Source organism: Pongo pygmaeus, chromosome 1 (genome assembly GCF_028885625.2).
Source record: "Pongo pygmaeus isolate AG05252 chromosome 1, NHGRI_mPonPyg2-v2.0_pri, whole genome shotgun sequence".
Lineage (NCBI taxonomy): Eukaryota > Metazoa > Chordata > Mammalia > Primates > Hominidae > Pongo > Pongo pygmaeus.
The window spans coordinates 20,682,827-20,699,799 of record NC_072373.2 but is presented as its reverse complement, the minus strand read 5'-3'; the positions used below and the strand labels follow the sequence as shown (position 1 = coordinate 20,699,799).

The 16,973-nt window shown below is 67.5% G+C and overlaps 7 non-coding genes across 7 annotated transcripts; all 7 read right to left on the bottom strand.

Annotated features, from left to right (window-relative positions):
* Positions 1-1,687: 1,687 nt before the first annotated feature.
* Positions 1,688-1,806, bottom strand: LOC129022231 (5S ribosomal RNA). The gene has a single exon (XR_008496317.1). It is a non-coding gene; the product is annotated as a 5S ribosomal RNA (ribosomal RNA).
* Positions 1,807-3,970: 2,164 nt separating this feature from the next.
* On the bottom strand, positions 3,971-4,089 carry LOC129022124 (5S ribosomal RNA). The gene has a single exon (XR_008496236.1). It is a non-coding gene; the product is annotated as a 5S ribosomal RNA (ribosomal RNA).
* A 2,182-nt stretch (positions 4,090-6,271) lies between these two features.
* LOC129022069 (5S ribosomal RNA) lies at positions 6,272-6,390 on the bottom strand. Its single transcript, XR_008496210.1, has one exon. It is a non-coding gene; the product is annotated as a 5S ribosomal RNA (ribosomal RNA).
* Positions 6,391-8,529: 2,139 nt separating this feature from the next.
* On the bottom strand, positions 8,530-8,648 carry LOC129023964 (5S ribosomal RNA). Its single transcript, XR_008496996.1, has one exon. It is a non-coding gene; the product is annotated as a 5S ribosomal RNA (ribosomal RNA).
* A 2,196-nt stretch (positions 8,649-10,844) lies between these two features.
* Positions 10,845-10,963, bottom strand: LOC129023455 (5S ribosomal RNA). The gene has a single exon (XR_008496808.1). It is a non-coding gene; the product is annotated as a 5S ribosomal RNA (ribosomal RNA).
* Positions 10,964-13,159: 2,196 nt separating this feature from the next.
* On the bottom strand, positions 13,160-13,278 carry LOC129022980 (5S ribosomal RNA). The gene has a single exon (XR_008496620.1). It is a non-coding gene; the product is annotated as a 5S ribosomal RNA (ribosomal RNA).
* A 2,196-nt stretch (positions 13,279-15,474) lies between these two features.
* On the bottom strand, positions 15,475-15,593 carry LOC129022345 (5S ribosomal RNA). The gene has a single exon (XR_008496379.1). It is a non-coding gene; the product is annotated as a 5S ribosomal RNA (ribosomal RNA).
* Positions 15,594-16,973: the final 1,380 nt, after the last annotated feature.

Here is a 16,973-nt window from a genome sequence, read left to right as displayed (position 1 = left end):
GGCTGCCACTAGAGGCGGCGGCCTGATCCCGGGTGAGAGGGGCTGAGAGAAACCCAGACACACCCCGCCACCACCAGGAGCAAATCCACTCCCCCACACACAGACACACACGGGCGCGCTCGCAAGCGCGGGCGCTCTCTCGCACACGCACGCACGCACGCGCGCGCGCACACGCACACACACAAACACACACACAGACTCACCCACTCAGACGCACACACACACACACAGACACACACACACGTACACACACACACGCGGCTTGAAGGAGAGCAAGGACGAGATGGATGGAGAGATAGAAACCGAGGGAGGGAGAGAGACAGCGATCGAGAGAGACAGGGGAGGGGGAGAGGGAAGGAGACAGACAGAGAGGCTGAGAAAGAGACAGGGACAGAGAAAGAGAGACAGACAGAGAGACAGAGGGAAGACGACAGAAGTAGCGCGAGGTCCAGGGGGAAACCTAGAAGAGAGAGGCGGAGGGAGCTAGAGAGCGAGAGCGATAGAGCCTTCGAGAGGAAGCGCCCGGCTCCGGTAGGCAGCGCCCTTTTGAGCAGGCCAGGATAGGGTGGAGGGGGCTTGGGCTGCGCCAGAACACGGGGGCCAGGCGGTCCCTGTGAGAGGACCAACGGAGCGCTGAGACGGGCTTTTACTTGGCTGAATTGCTTGCTTTGGAGGTGGGTTTCGTAGGTTCCTCCCTTTCTTGGCACCACCCTGTGCTCTGGGTGCCTTGCGGCGGGCCCCGGGATTTGCAGAGTGCGCCCGCCCGCCCGTTTGGCGGGAGCCGTGGCACCGGGCGGGGCCGGAGGCCTGGGTCTCTGGCGTGTCCTCGGGACTGGTGTTGACACGAAGTGGGGGGCCGTTGGGAATCCGGGTGCACAGGGACTGTTTTCCTGGTGGCTGGCGAAGCAATGTCCTTCCCCCGGGTGAAGCAGCCCGTGCGTTCCGGAGCCGAGGTCTGGGCTGGCGCCTGTGGCACCCGCTGCCCCTGCCCGCCCCTTCCCCCGGTTTGGAAGGTTGCGACGACGGCGCGCCGCCCGGTGGGTGAATTGAATGGCCTGGGCGTTCCGGGAGCGGGAAGGCACCGCGAACGGCAGGGGACCCGCGCCTGCGGCTCTGGGGTCCGGCCCCCTGCCCTCCCAGGCTGGAGCCGGGCTCCTGGCGGGGCGGCGGCGAGGCGGAAGCGGTGGGATGCTGCTGCCCGGCGTGTAATAGGGGCGGACCCCCAGGAGGAGGTCTCCGGCTGGGCTGCGGCGGAGGTGTAGGTGGGCGATAAAGGGGGAGCAGAGCGAGGGGAAGTTGGGGAGCATGGTGACCGTAGGGGGAAGGGAGGCAGCGGGGAAGCCAAAAAAGCCTGCAGGAGGCCGGGCGGGCGCGGTGGCTCCCGCCTGTAATCCCAGCACTGTGGGTGGGAGGCCGAGGCGGGTGGATCACCAGGTGAGGAGGTAGAGACCATCCCGGCTAACAGGGTGAAACCCCGTCTCTACGCAAAATAGAAAAAAAATCAGCCGGGCGTGGTGGCGGGCGCCTGCAGTCCCAGCTACTCGGGAGGCTGGGGCCGGAGAAGGGCGTGAACCCGGGAGGCGGAGCTTGCAGTGAGCCGAGATGGCGCCGCTGCACTCCAGCCTGGGCGGCAGAGCGAGACTCCGTCTGGAAGAAGAGGAAAGAAAAAGCAAAAAGCCAAAGAAAAAGCCTACAGCACCCGGTATTCCCAGGCGGTCTCCCATCCAAGTACTAACCAGGCCCGACCCTGCTTAGCTTCCGAGATCAGACGAGATCGGGCGCGTTCAGGGTGGTATGGCCGTAGACACCAAGACAGGCGCCTGGCTGCCCCAAGAGCCCGGCCCAGCCATGCCCGGCGGATTGCAGCCGTCACCGCCAGCCCGGGGCCGCGGGGCTCGGATCGGGGACCCCCGAGCCGCTCGCCCGCGGCCTTCCCCCGGCTCCCCAGCTCCCGAGCTTCCACCACATGGGGCTCGCTCGGAACAGGGAGTGCTCCGAGGCGTCAGGGCCCAGGGCCCACGATCCTGGGACCCCCTCCTGGTCCTCCGCCCTGCCGCGGAGGTGGCGTTTTGGGTCCCTCACCGCTCAGGCGCTCCCGCGAGGCCCCCTCTTGCCCCACCCACCCAGAGCCGTCAGGGCTGGCCAAGGGCGACCAGCCGGCCGGGCCGCGCGGGGCCTTTCTCTCCCAACACCCCCAGCACGGTCGCGTGTCCCGACCAAGGCCCGTCCGGCCGGTGGGCAAGAGGGCGCGGGGGCGGGTAGCGGGTCGGGGGGGTGGCCCCGCTTTGCCCCGGGCTGCCACTAGAGGCGGCGGCCTGATCCCGGGTGAGAGGGGCTGAGAGAAACCCAGACACACCCCGCCACCACCAGGAGCAAATCCACTCCCCCACACACAGACACACCCGGGCGCGCTCACACGCACGCACGCACGCGCGCGCGCGCACGCACACACACACACACACACACACACACACACACAGATTCACCCACTCAGACGCACACACACACACACAGACACACACACACGTACACACACACACGCGGCTTGAAGGAGAGCAAGGATGAGATGGATGGAGAGATAGAAACCGAGGGAGGGAGAGAGACAGCGATCGAGAGAGACAGGGGAGGGGGAGAGGGAAGGAGACAGACAGAGAGGCTGAGAAAGAGACAGGGACAGAGAAAGAGAGACAGACAGAGAGACAGAGGGAAGACGACAGAAGTAGCGCGAGGTCCAGGAGGAATCCTAGAAGAGAGAGGCGGAGGGAGCTAGAGAGCGAGAGCGATAGAGCCTTCGAGAGGAAGCGCCCGGCTCCGGTAGGCAGCGCCCTTTTGAGCAGGCCGGGATAGGGTGGAGGGGGCTTGGGCTGCGCCAGAACACGGGGGCCAGGCGGTCCCTGTGAGAGGACCAACGGAGCGCTGAGACGGGCTTTTACTTGGCTGAATTGCTTGCTTTGGAGGTGGGTTTCGTAGGTTCCTTCCTTTCTTGGCACCACCCTGTGCTCTGGGTGCCTTGCGGCGGGCCCCGGGATTTGCAGAGTGCGCCCGCCCGCCCGTTTGGCGGGAGCCGTGGCACCGGGCGGGGCCGGAGGCCTGGGTCTCTGGCGTGTCCTCGGGACTGGTGTTGACACGAAGTGGGGGGCCGTTGGGAATCCGGGTGCACAGGGACTGTTTTCCTGGTGGCTGGCGAAGCAATGTCCTTCCCCCGGGTGAAGCAGCCCGTGCGTTCCGGAGCCGAGGTCTGGGCTGGCGCCTGTGGCACCCGCTGCCCCTGCCCGCCCCTTCCCCCGGTTTGGAAGGTTGCGACGACGGCGCGCCGCCCGGTGGGTGAATTGAATGGCCTGGGCGTTCCGGGAGCGGGAAGGCACCGCGAACGGCAGGGGACCCGCGCCTGCGGCTCTGGGGTCCGGCCCCCTGCCCTCCCAGGCTGGAGCCGGGCTCCTGGCGGGGCGGCGGCGAGGCGGAAGCGGTGGGATGCTGCTGCCCGGCGTGTAGTAGGGGCGGACCCCCAGGAGGAGGTCTCCGGCTGGGCTGCGGCGGAGGTGTAGGTGGGCGATAAAGGGGGAGCAGAGCGAGGGGAGGTTGGGGAGCATGGTGACCGTAGGGGGAAGGGAGGCAGCGGGGAAGCCAAAAAAGCCTGCAGGAGGCCGGGCGGGCGCGGTGGCTCCCGCCTGTAATCCCAGCACTGTGGGTGGGAGGCCGAGGCGGGTGGATCACCAGGTGAGGAGGTAGAGACCATCCCGGCTAACAGGGTGAAACCCCGTCTCTACGCAAAATAGAAAAAAAATCAGCCGGGCGTGGTGGCGGGCGCCTGCAGTCCCAGCTACTCGGGAGGCTGGGGCCGGAGAAGGGCGTGAACCCGGGAGGCGGAGCTTGCAGTGAGCCGAGATGGCGCCGCTGCACTCCAGCCTGGGCGGCAGAGCGAGACTCCGTCTGGAAGAAGAGGAAAGAAAAAGCAAAAAGCCAAAGAAAAAGCCTACAGCACCCGGTATTCCCAGGCGGTCTCCCATCCAAGTACTAACCAGGCCCGACCCTGCTTAGCTTCCGAGATCAGACGAGATCGGGCGCGTTCAGGGTGGTATGGCCGTAGACGCCGAGACAGGCGCCTGGCTGCCCCAAGAGCCCGGCCCAGCCATGCCCGGCGGATTGCAGCCGTCACCGCCAGCCCGGGGCCGCGGGGCTCGGATCGGGGACCCCCGAGCCGCTCGCCCGCGGCCTTCCCCCGGCTCCCCAGCTCCCGAGCTTCCACCACATGGGGCTCGCTCGGAACAGGGAGTGCTCCGAGGCGTCAGGGCCCAGGTCCCACGATCCTGGGACCCCCTCCTGGTCCTCCGCCCTGCCGCGGAGGTGGCGTTTTGGGTCCCTCACCGCTCAGGCGCTCCCGCGAGGCCCCCTCTTGCCCCACCCACCCAGAGCCGTCAGGGCTGGCCAAGGGCGACCAGCCGGCCGGGCCGCGCGGGGCCTTTCTCTCCCAACGCCCCCAGCACGGTCGCGTGTCCCGACCAAGGCCCGTCCGGCCGGTGGGCAAGAGGGCGCGGGGGCGGGTAGCGGGTCGTGGGGGTGGCCCTGCTTTGCCCCGGGCTGCCACTAGAGGCGGCGGCCTGATCCCGGGTGAGAGGGGCTGAGAGAAACCCAGACACACCCCGCCACCACCAGGAGCAAATCCACTCCCCCACACACAGACACACCCGGGCGCGCTCGCACGCGCGGGCGCTCGCTCGCACACGCACGCACGCACGCGCGCGCGCACACGCACACACACACACACACACACACACACACAGATTCACCCACTCAGACGCACACACACACACACAGACACACACACACGTACACACACACACGCGGCTTGAAGGAGAGCAAGGACGAGATGGATGGAGAGATAGAAACCGAGGGAGGGAGAGAGACAGCGATCGAGAGAGACAGGGGAGGGGGAGAGGGAAGGAGACAGACAGAGAGGCTGAGAAAGAGACAGGGACAGAGAAAGAGAGACAGACAGAGAGACAGAGGGAAGACGACAGAAGTAGCGCGAGGTCCAGGAGGAATCCTAGAAGAGAGAGGCGGAGGGAGCTAGAGAGCGAGAGCGATAGAGCCTTCGAGAGGAAGCGCCCGGCTCCGGTAGGCAGCGCCCTTTTGAGCAGGCCGGGATAGGGTGGAGGGGGCTTGGGCTGCGCCAGAACACGGGGGCCAGGCGGTCCCTGTGAGAGGACCAACGGAGCGCTGAGACGGGCTTTTACTTGGCTGAATTGCTTGCTTTGGAGGTGGGTTTCGTAGGTTCCTCCCTTTCTTGGCACCACCCTGTGCTCTGGGTGCCTTGCGGCGGGCCCCGGGATTTGCAGAGTGCGCCCGCCCGCCCGTTTGGCGGGAGCCGTGGCACCGGGCGGGGCCGGAGGCCTGGGTCTCTGGCGTGTCCTCGGGACTGGTGTTGACACGAAGTGGGGGGCCGTTGGGAATCCGGGTGCACAGGGACTGTTTTCCTGGTGGCTGGCGAAGCAATGTCCTTCCCCCGGGTGAAGCAGCCCGTGCGTTCCGGAGCCGAGGTCTGGGCTGGCGCCTGTGGCACCCGCTGCCCCTGCCCGCCCCTTCCCCCGGTTTGGAAGGTTGCGACGACGGCGCGCCGCCCGGTGGGTGAATTGAATGGCCTGGGCGTTCCGGGAGCGGGAAGGCACCGCGAACGGCAGGGGACCCGCGCCTGCGGCTCTGGGGTCCGGCCCCCTGCCCTCCCAGGCTGGAGCCGGGCTCCTGGCGGGGCGGCGGCGAGGCGGAAGCGGTGGGATGCTGCTGCCCGGCGCGTAATAGGGGCGGACCCCCAGGAGGAGGTCTCCGGCTGGGCTGCGGCGGAGGTGTAGGTGGGCGATAAAGGGGGAGCAGAGCGAGGGGAAGTTGGGGAGCATGGTGACCGTAGGGGGAAGGGAGGCAGCGGGGAAGCCAAAAAAGCCTGCAGGAGGCCGGGCGGGCGCGGTGGCTCCCGCCTGTAATCCCAGCACTGTGGGTGGGAGGCCGAGGCGGGTGGATCACCAGGTGAGGAGGTAGAGACCATCCCGGCTAACAGGGTGAAACCCCGTCTCTACGCAAAATAGAAAAAAAATCAGCCGGGCGTGGTGGCGGGCGCCTGCAGTCCCAGCTACTCGGGAGGCTGGGGCCGGAGAAGGGCGTGAACCCGGGAGGCGGAGCTTGCAGTGAGCCGAGATGGCGCCGCTGCACTCCAGCCTGGGCGGGAGAGCGAGACTCCGTCTGGAAGAAGAGGAAAGAAAAAGCAAAAAGCCAAAGAAAAAGCCTACAGCACCCGGTATTCCCAGGCGGTCTCCCATCCAAGTACTAACCAGGCCCGACCCTGCTTAGCTTCCGAGATCAGACGAGATCGGGCGCGTTCAGGGTGGTATGGCCGTAGACGCCGAGACAGGCGCCTGGCTGCCCCAAGAGCCCGGCCCAGCCATGCCCGGCGGATTGCAGCCGTCACCGCCAGCCCGGGGCCGCGGGGCTCGGATCGGGGACCCCCGAGCCGCTCGCCCGCGGCCTTCCCCCGGCTCCCCAGCTCCCGAGCTTCCACCACATGGGGCTCGCTCGGAACAGGGAGTGCTCCGAGGCGTCAGGGCCCAGGGCCCACGATCCTGGGACCCCCTCCTGGTCCTCCGCCCTGCCGCGGAGGTGGCGTTTTGGGTCCCTCACCGCTCAGGCGCTCCCGCGAGGCCCCCTCTTGCCCCACCCACCCAGAGCCGTCAGGGCTGGCCAAGGGCGACCAGCCGGCCGGGCCGCGCGGGGCCTTTCTCTCCCAACGCCCCCAGCACGGTCGCGTGTCCCGACCAAGGCCCGTCCGGCCGGTGGGCAAGAGGGCGCGGGGGCGGGTAGCGGGTCGGGGGGGTGGCCCCGCTTTGCCCCGGGCTGCCACTAGAGGCGGCGGCCTGATCCCGGGTGAGAGGGGCTGAGAGAAACCCAGACACACCCCGCCACCACCAGGAGCAAATCCACTCCCCCACACACAGACACACCCGGGCGCGCTCACACGCACGCACGCACGCGCGCGCGCGCACGCACACACACACACACACACACACACACAGATTCACCCACTCAGACGCACACACACACACACAGACACACACACACGTACACACACACACGCGGCTTGAAGGAGAGCAAGGATGAGATGGATGGAGAGATAGAAACCGAGGGAGGGAGAGAGACAGCGATCGAGAGAGACAGGGGAGGGGGAGAGGGAAGGAGATAGACAGAGAGGCTGAGAAAGAGACAGGGACAGAGAAAGAGAGACAGACAGAGAGACAGAGGGAAGACGACAGAAGTAGCGCGAGGTCCAGGAGGAATCCTAGAAGAGAGAGGCGGAGGGAGCTAGAGAGCGAGAGCGATAGAGCCTTCGAGAGGAAGCGCCCGGCTCCGGTAGGCAGCGCCCTTTTGAGCAGGCCGGGATAGGGTGGAGGGGGCTTGGGCTGCGCCAGAACACGGGGGCCAGGCGGTCCCTGTGAGAGGACCAACGGAGCGCTGAGACGGGCTTTTACTTGGCTGAATTGCTTGCTTTGGAGGTGGGTTTCGTAGGTTCCTTCCTTTCTTGGCACCACCCTGTGCTCTGGGTGCCTTGCGGCGGGCCCCGGGATTTGCAGAGTGCGCCCGCCCGCCCGTTTGGCGGGAGCCGTGGCACCGGGCGGGGCCGGAGGCCTGGGTCTCTGGCGTGTCCTCGGGACTGGTGTTGACACGAAGTGGGGGGCCGTTGGGAATCCGGGTGCACAGGGACTGTTTTCCTGGTGGCTGGCGAAGCAATGTCCTTCCCCCGGGTGAAGCAGCCCGTGCGTTCCGGAGCCGAGGTCTGGGCTGGCGCCTGTGGCACCCGCTGCCCCTGCCCGCCCCTTCCCCCGGTTTGGAAGGTTGCGACGACGGCGCGCCGTCCGGTGGGTGAATTGAATGGCCTGGGCGTTCCGGGAGCGGGAAGGCACCGCGAACGGCAGGGGACCCGCGCCTGCGGCTCTGGGGTCCGGCCCCCTGCCCTCCCAGGCTGGAGCCGGGCTCCTGGCGGGGCGGCGGCGAGGCGGAAGCGGTGGGATGCTGCTGCCCGGCGTGTAGTAGGGGCGGACCCCCAGGAGGAGGTCCCCGGCTGGGCTGCGGCGGAGGTGTAGGTGGGCGATAAAGGGGGAGCAGAGCGAGGGGAGGTTGGGGAGCATGGCGACTGTAGGGGGAAGGGAGGCAGCGGGGAAGCCAAAAAAGCCTGCAGCAGGCCGGGCGGGCGCGGTGGCTCCCGCCTGTAATCCCAGCACTGTGGGTGGGAGGCCGAGGCGGGTGGATCACCAGGTGAGGAGGTGGAGACCATCCCGGCTAACAGGGTGAAACCCCGTCTCTACGCAAAATAGAAAAAAAATCAGCCGGGCGTGGTGGCGGGCGCCTGCAGTCCCAGCTACTCGGGAGGCTGGGGCCGGAGAAGGGCGTGAACCCGGGAGGCGGAGCTTGCAGTGAGCCGAGATGGCGCCGCTGCACTCCAGCCTGGGCGGCAGAGCGAGACTCCGTCTGGAAGAAGAGGAAAGAAAAAGCCTACAGCACCCGGTATTCCCAGGCGGTCTCCCATCCAAGTACTAACCAGGCCCGACCCTGCTTAGCTTCCGAGATCAGACGAGATCGGGCGCGTTCAGGGTGGTATGGCCGTAGACGCCGAGACAGGCGCCTGGCTGCCCCAAGAGCCCGGCCCAGCCATGCCCGGCGGATTGCAGCGGTCACCGCCTGCCGGGGCCGCGGGGCTCGGATCGGGGACCCCCGAGCCGCTCGCCCGCGGCCTTCCCCCGGCTCCCCAGCTCCCGAGCTTCCACCACATGGGGCCCGCTCGGAACAGGGAGTGCTCCGAGGCGTCAGGGCCCATGGCCTACGATCCCGGGACCCCCTCCTGGTCCTCCGCCCTGCCGCGCAGGTGGCGTTTTGGATCCCTCGCCGCTCAGGCGCTCCCGCGAGGCCCCCTCTTGCCCCACCCACCCGGCGCGGTCAGGGCTGGCCAAGGGCGACCAGCCGGTCGGGCCGCGCGGGGCCTTTCTCTCCCAACGCCCCCAGCACGGTCGCGTGTCCCGACCAAGGCCCGTCCGGCCGGTGGGCAAGAGGGCGCGGGGGCGGGTAGCGGGTCGGGGGGGTGGCCCCGCTTTGCCCCGGGCTGCCACTAGAGGCGGCGGCCTGATCCCGGGTGAGAGGGGCTGAGAGAAACCCAGACACACCCCGCCACCACCAGGAGCAAATCCACTCCCCCACACACAGACACACCCGGGCGCGCTCGCACGCGCGGGCGCTCGCTCGCACACGCACGCACGCGCGCACACACACACACACACACAGACTCACCCACTCAGACACACACACACACACACACACAGACTCACCCACTGAGACACACACACACACACACACAGACACACACACACGTACACACACACACGCGGCTTGAAGGAGAGCAAGGACGAGATGGATGGAGAGATAGAAACCGAGGGAGGGAGAGAGACAGCGATCGAGAGAGACAGGGGAGGGGGAGAGGGAAGGAGACAGACAGAGAGGCTGAGAAAGAGACAGGGACAGAGAAAGAGAGAGAGACAGAGAGACAGAGGGAAGACGACAGAAGTAGCGCGAGGTCCAGGGGGAAACCTAGAAGAGAGAGGCGGAGGGAGCTAGAGAGCGAGAGCGATAGAGCCTTCGAGAGGAAGCGCCCGGCTCCGGTAGGCAGCGCCCTTTTGAGCAGGCCGGGATAGGGTGGAGGGGGCTTGGGCTGCGCCAGAACACGGGGGCCAGGCGGTCCCTGTGAGAGGACCAACGGAGCGCTGAGACGGGCTTTTACTTGGCTGAATTGCTTGCTTTGGAGGTGGGTTTCGTAGGTTCCTTCCTTTCTTGGCACCACCCTGTGCTCTGGGTGCCTTGCGGCGGGCCCCGGGATTTGCAGAGTGCGCCCGCCCGCCCGTTTGGCGGGAGCCGTGGCACCGGGCGGGGCCGGAGGCCTGGGTCTCTGGCGTGTCCTCGGGACTGGTGTTGACACGAAGTGGGGGGCCGTTGGGAATCCGGGTGCACAGGGACTGTTTTCCTGGTGGCTGGCGAAGCAATGTCCTTCCCCCGGGTGAAGCAGCCCGTGCGTTCCGGAGCCGAGGTCTGGGCTGGCGCCTGTGGCACCCGCTGCCCCTGCCCGCCCCTTCCCCCGGTTTGGAAGGTTGCGACGACGGCGCGCCGCCCGGTGGGTGAATTGAATGGCCTGGGGGTTCGGGAGCGGGAAGGCACCGCGAACGGCAGGGGACCCGCGCCTGCGGCTCTGGGCTCCGGCCCCCTGCCCTCCCAGGCTGGAGCCGGGCTCCTGGCGGGGCGGCGGCGAGGCAGAAGCGGTGGGATGCTGCTGCCCGGCGTGTAGTAGGGGCGGACCCCCAGGAGGAGGTCCCCGGCTGGGCTGCGGCGGAGGTGTAGGTGGGCGATAAAGGGGGAGCAGAGCGAGGGGAGGTTGGGGAGCATGGCGACTGTAGGGGGAAGGGAGGCAGCGGGGAAGCCAAAAAAGCCTGCAGCAGGCCGGGCGGGCGCGGTGGCTCCCGCCTGTAATCCCAGCACTGTGGGTGGGAGGCCGAGGCGGGTGGATCACCAGGTGAGGAGGTGGAGACCATCCCGGCTAACAGGGTGAAACCCCGTCTCTACGCAAAATAGAAAAAAAATCAGCCGGGCGTGGTGGCGGGCGCCTGCAGTCCCAGCTACTCGGGAGGCTGGGGCCGGAGAAGGGCGTGAACCCGGGAGGCGGAGCTTGCAGTGAGCCGAGATGGCGCCGCTGCACTCCAGCCTGGGCGACAGAGCGAGACTCCGTCTGGAAGAAGAGGAAAGAAAAAGCAAAAAGCCAAAGAAAAAGCCTACAGCACCCGGTATTCCCAGGCGGTCTCCCATCCAAGTACTAACCAGGCCCGACCCTGCTTAGCTTCCGAGATCAGACGAGATCGGGCGCGTTCAGGGTGGTATGGCCGTAGACGCCGAGACAGGCGCCTGGCTGCCCCAAGAGCCCGGCCCAGCCATGCCCGCCGGATTGCAGCCGTCACCGCCAGCCCGGGGCCGCGGGGCTCGGATCGGGGACCCCCGAGCCCCTCGCCCGCGGCCTTCCCCCGGCTCCCCAGCTCCCGAGCTTCCACCACATGGGGCCCGCTCGGAACAGGGAGTGCTCCGAGGCGTCAGGGCCCATGGCCAACGATCCCGGGACCCCCTCCTGGTCCTCCGCCCTGCCGCGGAGGTGGCGTTTTGGATCCCTCGCCGCTCAGGCGCTCCCGCGAGGCCCCCTCTTGCCCCACCCACCCAGAGCCGTCAGGGCTGGCCAAGGGCGACCAGCCGGTCGGGCCGCGCGGGGCCTTTCTCTCCCAACGCCCCCAGCACGGTCGCGTGTCCCGACCAAGGCCCGTCCGGCCGGTGGGCAAGAGGGCGCGGGGGCGGGTAGCGGGTCGGGGGGGTGGCCCCGCTTTGCCCCGGGCTGCCACTAGAGGCGGCGGCCTGATCCCGGGTGAGAGGGGCTGAGAGAAACCCAGACACACCCCGCCACCACCAGGAGCAAATCCAATCCCCCACACACAGACACACCAGGGCGCGCTCGCACGCGCGGGCGCTCGCTCGCACACGCACGCACGCGCGCACACACACACACACACACAGACTCACCCACTCAGACACACACACACACACACACAGACTCACCCACTGAGACACACACACACACACACACAGACACACACACACGTACACACACACACGCGGCTTGAAGGAGAGCAAGGACGAGATGGATGGAGAGATAGAAACCGAGGGAGGGAGAGAGACAGCGATCGAGAGAGACAGGGGAGGGGGAGAGGGAAGGAGACAGACAGAGAGGCTGAGAAAGAGACAGGGACAGAGAAAGAGAGAGAGACAGAGAGACAGAGGGAAGACGACAGAAGTAGCGCGAGGTCCAGGGGGAAACCTAGAAGAGAGAGGCGGAGGGAGCTAGAGAGCGAGAGCGATAGAGCCTTCGAGAGGAAGCGCCCGTCTCCGGTAGGCAGCGCCCTTTTGAGCAGGCCGGGATAGGGTGGAGGGGGCTTGGGCTGCGCCAGAACACGGGGGCCAGGCGGTCCCTGTGAGAGGACCAACGGAGCGCTGAGACGGGCTTTTACTTGGCTGAATTGCTTGCTTTGGAGGTGGGTTTCGTAGGTTCCTTCCTTTCTTGGCACCACCCTGTGCTCTGGGTGCCTTGCGGCGGGCCCCGGGATTTGCAGAGTGCGCCCGCCCGCCCGTTTGGCGGGAGCCGTGGCACCGGGCGGGGCCGGAGGCCTGGGTCTCTGGCGTGTCCTCGGGACTGGTGTTGACACGAAGTGGGGGGCCGTTGGGAATCCGGGTGCACAGGGACTGTTTTCCTGGTGGCTGGCGAAGCAATGTCCTTCCCCCGGGTGAAGCAGCCCGTGCGTTCCGGAGCCGAGGTCTGGGCTGGCGCCTGTGGCACCCGCTGCCCCTGCCCGCCCCTTCCCCCGGTTTGGAAGGTTGCGACGACGGCGCGCCGCCCGGTGGGTGAATTGAATGGCCTGGGCGTTCCGGGAGCGGGAAGGCACCGCGAACGGCAGGGGACCCGCGCCTGCGGCTCTGGGGTCCGGCCCCCTGCCCTCCCAGGCTGGAGCCGGGCTCCTGGCGGGGCGGCGGCGAGGCGGAAGCGGTGGGATGCTGCTGCCCGGCGTGTAGTAGGGGCGGACCCCCAGGAGGAGGTCTCCGGCTGGGCTGCGGCGGAGGTGTAGGTGGGCGATAAAGGGGGAGCAGAGCGAGGGGAGGTTGGGGAGCATGGTGACCGTAGGGGGAAGGGAGGCAGCGGGGAAGCCAAAAAAGCCTGCAGCAGGCCGGGCGGGCGCGGTGGCTCCCGCCTGTAATCCCAGCACTGTGGGTGGGAGGCCGAGGCGGGTGGATCACCAGGTGAGGAGGTGGAGACCAGCCCGGCTAACAGGGTGAAACCCCGTCTCTACGCAAAATAGAAAAAAAATCAGCCGGGCGTGGTGGCGGGCGCCTGCAGTCCCAGCTACTCGGGAGGCTGGGGCCGGAGAAGGGCGTGAACCCGGGAGGCGGAGCTTGCAGTGAGCCGAGATGGCGCCGCTGCACTCCAGCCTGGGCGACAGAGCGAGACTCCGTCTGGAAGAAGAGGAAAGAAAAAGCAAAAAGCTAAAGAAAAAGCCTACAGCACCCGGTATTCCCAGGCGGTCTCCCATCCAAGTACTAACCAGGCCCGACCCTGCTTAGCTTCCGAGATCAGACGAGATCGGGCGCGTTCAGGGTGGTATGGCCGTAGACGCCGAGACAGGCGCCTGGCTGCCCCAAGAGCCCGGCCCAGCCATGCCCGCCGGATTGCAGCCGTCACCGCCAGCCCGGGGCCGCGGGGCTCGGATCGGGGACCCCCGAGCCCCTCGCCCGCGGCCTTCCCCCGGCTCCCCAGCTCCCGAGCTTCCACCACATGGGGCCCGCTCGGAACAGGGAGTGCTCCGAGGCGTCAGGGCCCATGGCCAACGATCCCGGGACCCCCTCCTGGTCCTCCGCCCTGCCGCGGAGGTGGCGTTTTGGATCCCTCGCCGCTCAGGCGCTCCCGCGAGGCCCCCTCTTGCCCCACCCACCCAGAGCCGTCAGGGCTGGCCAAGGGCGACCAGCCGGTCGGGCCGCGCGGGGCCTTTCTCTCCCAACGCCCCCAGCACGGTCGCGTGTCCCGACCAAGGCCCGTCCGGCCGGTGGGCAAGAGGGCGCGGGGGCGGGTAGCGGGTCGGGGGGGTGGCCCCGCTTTGCCCCGGGCTGCCACTAGAGGCGGCGGCCTGATCCCGGGTGAGAGGGGCTGAGAGAAACCCAGACACACCCCGCCACCACCAGGAGCAAATCCAATCCCCCACACACAGACACACCAGGGCGCGCTCGCACGCGCGGGCGCTCGCTCGCTCACGCACGCACGCGCGCACACACACACACACACACAGACTCACCCACTCAGACACACACACACACACACACAGACTCACCCACTGAGACACACACACACACACACACAGACACACACACACGTACACACACACACGCGGCTTGAAGGAGAGCAAGGACGAGATGGATGGAGAGATAGAAACCGAGGGAGGGAGAGAGACAGCGATCGAGAGAGACAGGGGAGGGGGAGAGGGAAGGAGACAGACAGAGAGGCTGAGAAAGAGACAGGGACAGAGAAAGAGAGAGAGACAGAGAGACAGAGGGAAGACGACAGAAGTAGCGCGAGGTCCAGGGGGAAACCTAGAAGAGAGAGGCGGAGGGAGCTAGAGAGCGAGAGCGATAGAGCCTTCGAGAGGAAGCGCCCGTCTCCGGTAGGCAGCGCCCTTTTGAGCAGGCCGGGATAGGGTGGAGGGGGCTTGGGCTGCGCCAGAACACGGGGGCCAGGCGGTCCCTGTGAGAGGACCAACGGAGCGCTGAGACGGGCTTTTACTTGGCTGAATTGCTTGCTTTGGAGGTGGGTTTCGTAGGTTCCTTCCTTTCTTGGCACCACCCTGTGCTCTGGGTGCCTTGCGGCGGGCCCCGGGATTTGCAGAGTGCGCCCGCCCGCCCGTTTGGCGGGAGCCGTGGCACCGGGCGGGGCCGGAGGCCTGGGTCTCTGGCGTGTCCTCGGGACTGGTGTTGACACGAAGTGGGGGGCCGTTGGGAATCCGGGTGCACAGGGACTGTTTTCCTGGTGGCTGGCGAAGCAATGTCCTTCCCCCGGGTGAAGCAGCCCGTGCGTTCCGGAGCCGAGGTCTGGGCTGGCGCCTGTGGCACCCGCTGCCCCTGCCCGCCCCTTCCCCCGGTTTGGAAGGTTGCGACGACGGCGCGCCGCCCGGTGGGTGAATTGAATGGCCTGGGCGTTCCGGGAGCGGGAAGGCACCGCGAACGGCAGGGGACCCGCGCCTGCGGCTCTGGGGTCCGGCCCCCTGCCCTCCCAGGCTGGAGCCGGGCTCCTGGCGGGGCGGCGGCGAGGCGGAAGCGGTGGGATGCTGCTGCCCGGCGTGTAGTAGGGGCGGACCCCCAGGAGGAGGTCTCCGGCTGGGCTGCGGCGGAGGTGTAGGTGGGCGATAAAGGGGGAGCAGAGCGAGGGGAGGTTGGGGAGCATGGTGACCGTAGGGGGAAGGGAGGCAGCGGGGAAGCCAAAAAAGCCTGCAGCAGGCCGGGCGGGCGCGGTGGCTCCCGCCTGTAATCCCAGCACTGTGGGTGGGAGGCCGAGGCGGGTGGATCACCAGGTGAGGAGGTGGAGACCAGCCCGGCTAACAGGGTGAAACCCCGTCTCTACGCAAAATAGAAAAAAAATCAGCCGGGCGTGGTGGCGGGCGCCTGCAGTCCCAGCTACTCGGGAGGCTGGGGCCGGAGAAGGGCGTGAACCCGGGATGCGGAGATTGCAGTGAGCCGAGATGGCGCCGCTGCACTCCAGCCTGGGCGGCAGAGCGAGACTCCGTCTGGAAGAAGAGGAAAGAAAAAGCAAAAAGCCAAAGGAAAAGCCTACAGCACCCGGTATTCCCAGCCGGTCTCCCATCCAAGTACTAACCAGGCCCGACCCTGCTTAGCTTCCGAGATCAGACGAGATCGGGCGCGTTCAGGGTGGTATGGCCGTAGACGCCGAGACAGGCGCCTGGCTGCCCCAAGAGCCCGGCCCAGCCATGCCCGCCGGATTGCAGCCGTCACCGCCAGCCCGGGGCCGCGGGGCTCGGATCGGGGACCCCCGAGCCCCTCGCCCGCGGCCTTCCCCCGGCTCCCCAGCTCCCGAGCTTCCACCACATGGGGCTCGCTCGGAACAGGGAGTGCTCCGAGGCGTCAGGGCCCAGGGCCCACGATCCCGGGACACCCTCCTGGTCCTCCGCCCTGCCGCGGAGGTGGCGTTTTGGGTCCCTCGCCGCTCAGGCGCTCCCGCGAGGCCCCCTCTTGCCCCACCCACCCAGAGCCGTCAGGGCTGGCCAAGGGCGACCAGCCGGCCGGGCCGCGCGGGGCCTTTCTCTCCCAACGCCCCCAGCACGGTCGCGTGTCCCGACCAAGGCCCGTCCGGCCGGTGGGCAAGAGGGCGCGGGGGCGGGTAGCGGGTCGGGGGGGTGGCCCCGCTTTGCCCCGGGCTGCCACTAGAGGCGGCGGCCTGATCCCGGGTGAGAGGGGCTGAGAGAAACCCAGACACACCCCGCCACCACCAGGAGCAAATCCACTCCCCCACACACAGACACACCCGGGCGCGCTCGCACGCGCGGGCGCTCGCTCGCACACGCACGCACGCACGCGCGCGCGCACACGCACACACACACACACACACACACACAGATTCACCCACTCAGACGCACACACACACACACAGACACACACACACGTACACACACACACGCGGTTTGAAGGAGAGCAAGGACGAGATGGATGGAGAGATAGAAACCGAGGGAGGGAGAGAGACAGCGATCGAGAGAGACAGGGGAGGGGGAGAGGGAAGGAGACAGACAGAGAGGCTGAGAAAGAGACAGGGACAGAGAAAGAGAGAGAGACAGAGAGACAGAGGGAAGACGACAGAAGTAGCGCGAGGTCCAGGGGGAAACCTAGAAGAGAGAGGCGGAGGGAGCTAGAGAGCGAGAGCGATAGAGCCTTCGAGAGGAAGCGCCCGGCTCCGGTAGGCAGCGCCCTTTTGAGCAGGCCGGGATAGGGTGGAGGGGGCTTGGGCTGCGCCAGAACACGGGGGCCAGGCGGTCCCTGTGAGAGGACCAACGGAGCGCTGAGACGGGCTTTTACTTGGCTGAATTGCTTGCTTTGGAGGTGGGTTTCGTAGGTTCCTTCCTTTCTTGGCACCACCCTGTGCTCTGGGTGCCTTGCGGCGGGCCCCGGGATTTGCAGAGTGCGCCCGCCCGCCCGTTTGGCGGGAGCCGTGGCACCGGGCGGGGCCGGGGGCCTGGGTCTCTGGCGTGTCCTCAGGACTGGTGTTGACACGAAGTGGGGGGCCGTTGGGAATCCGGGTGCACAGGGACTGTTTT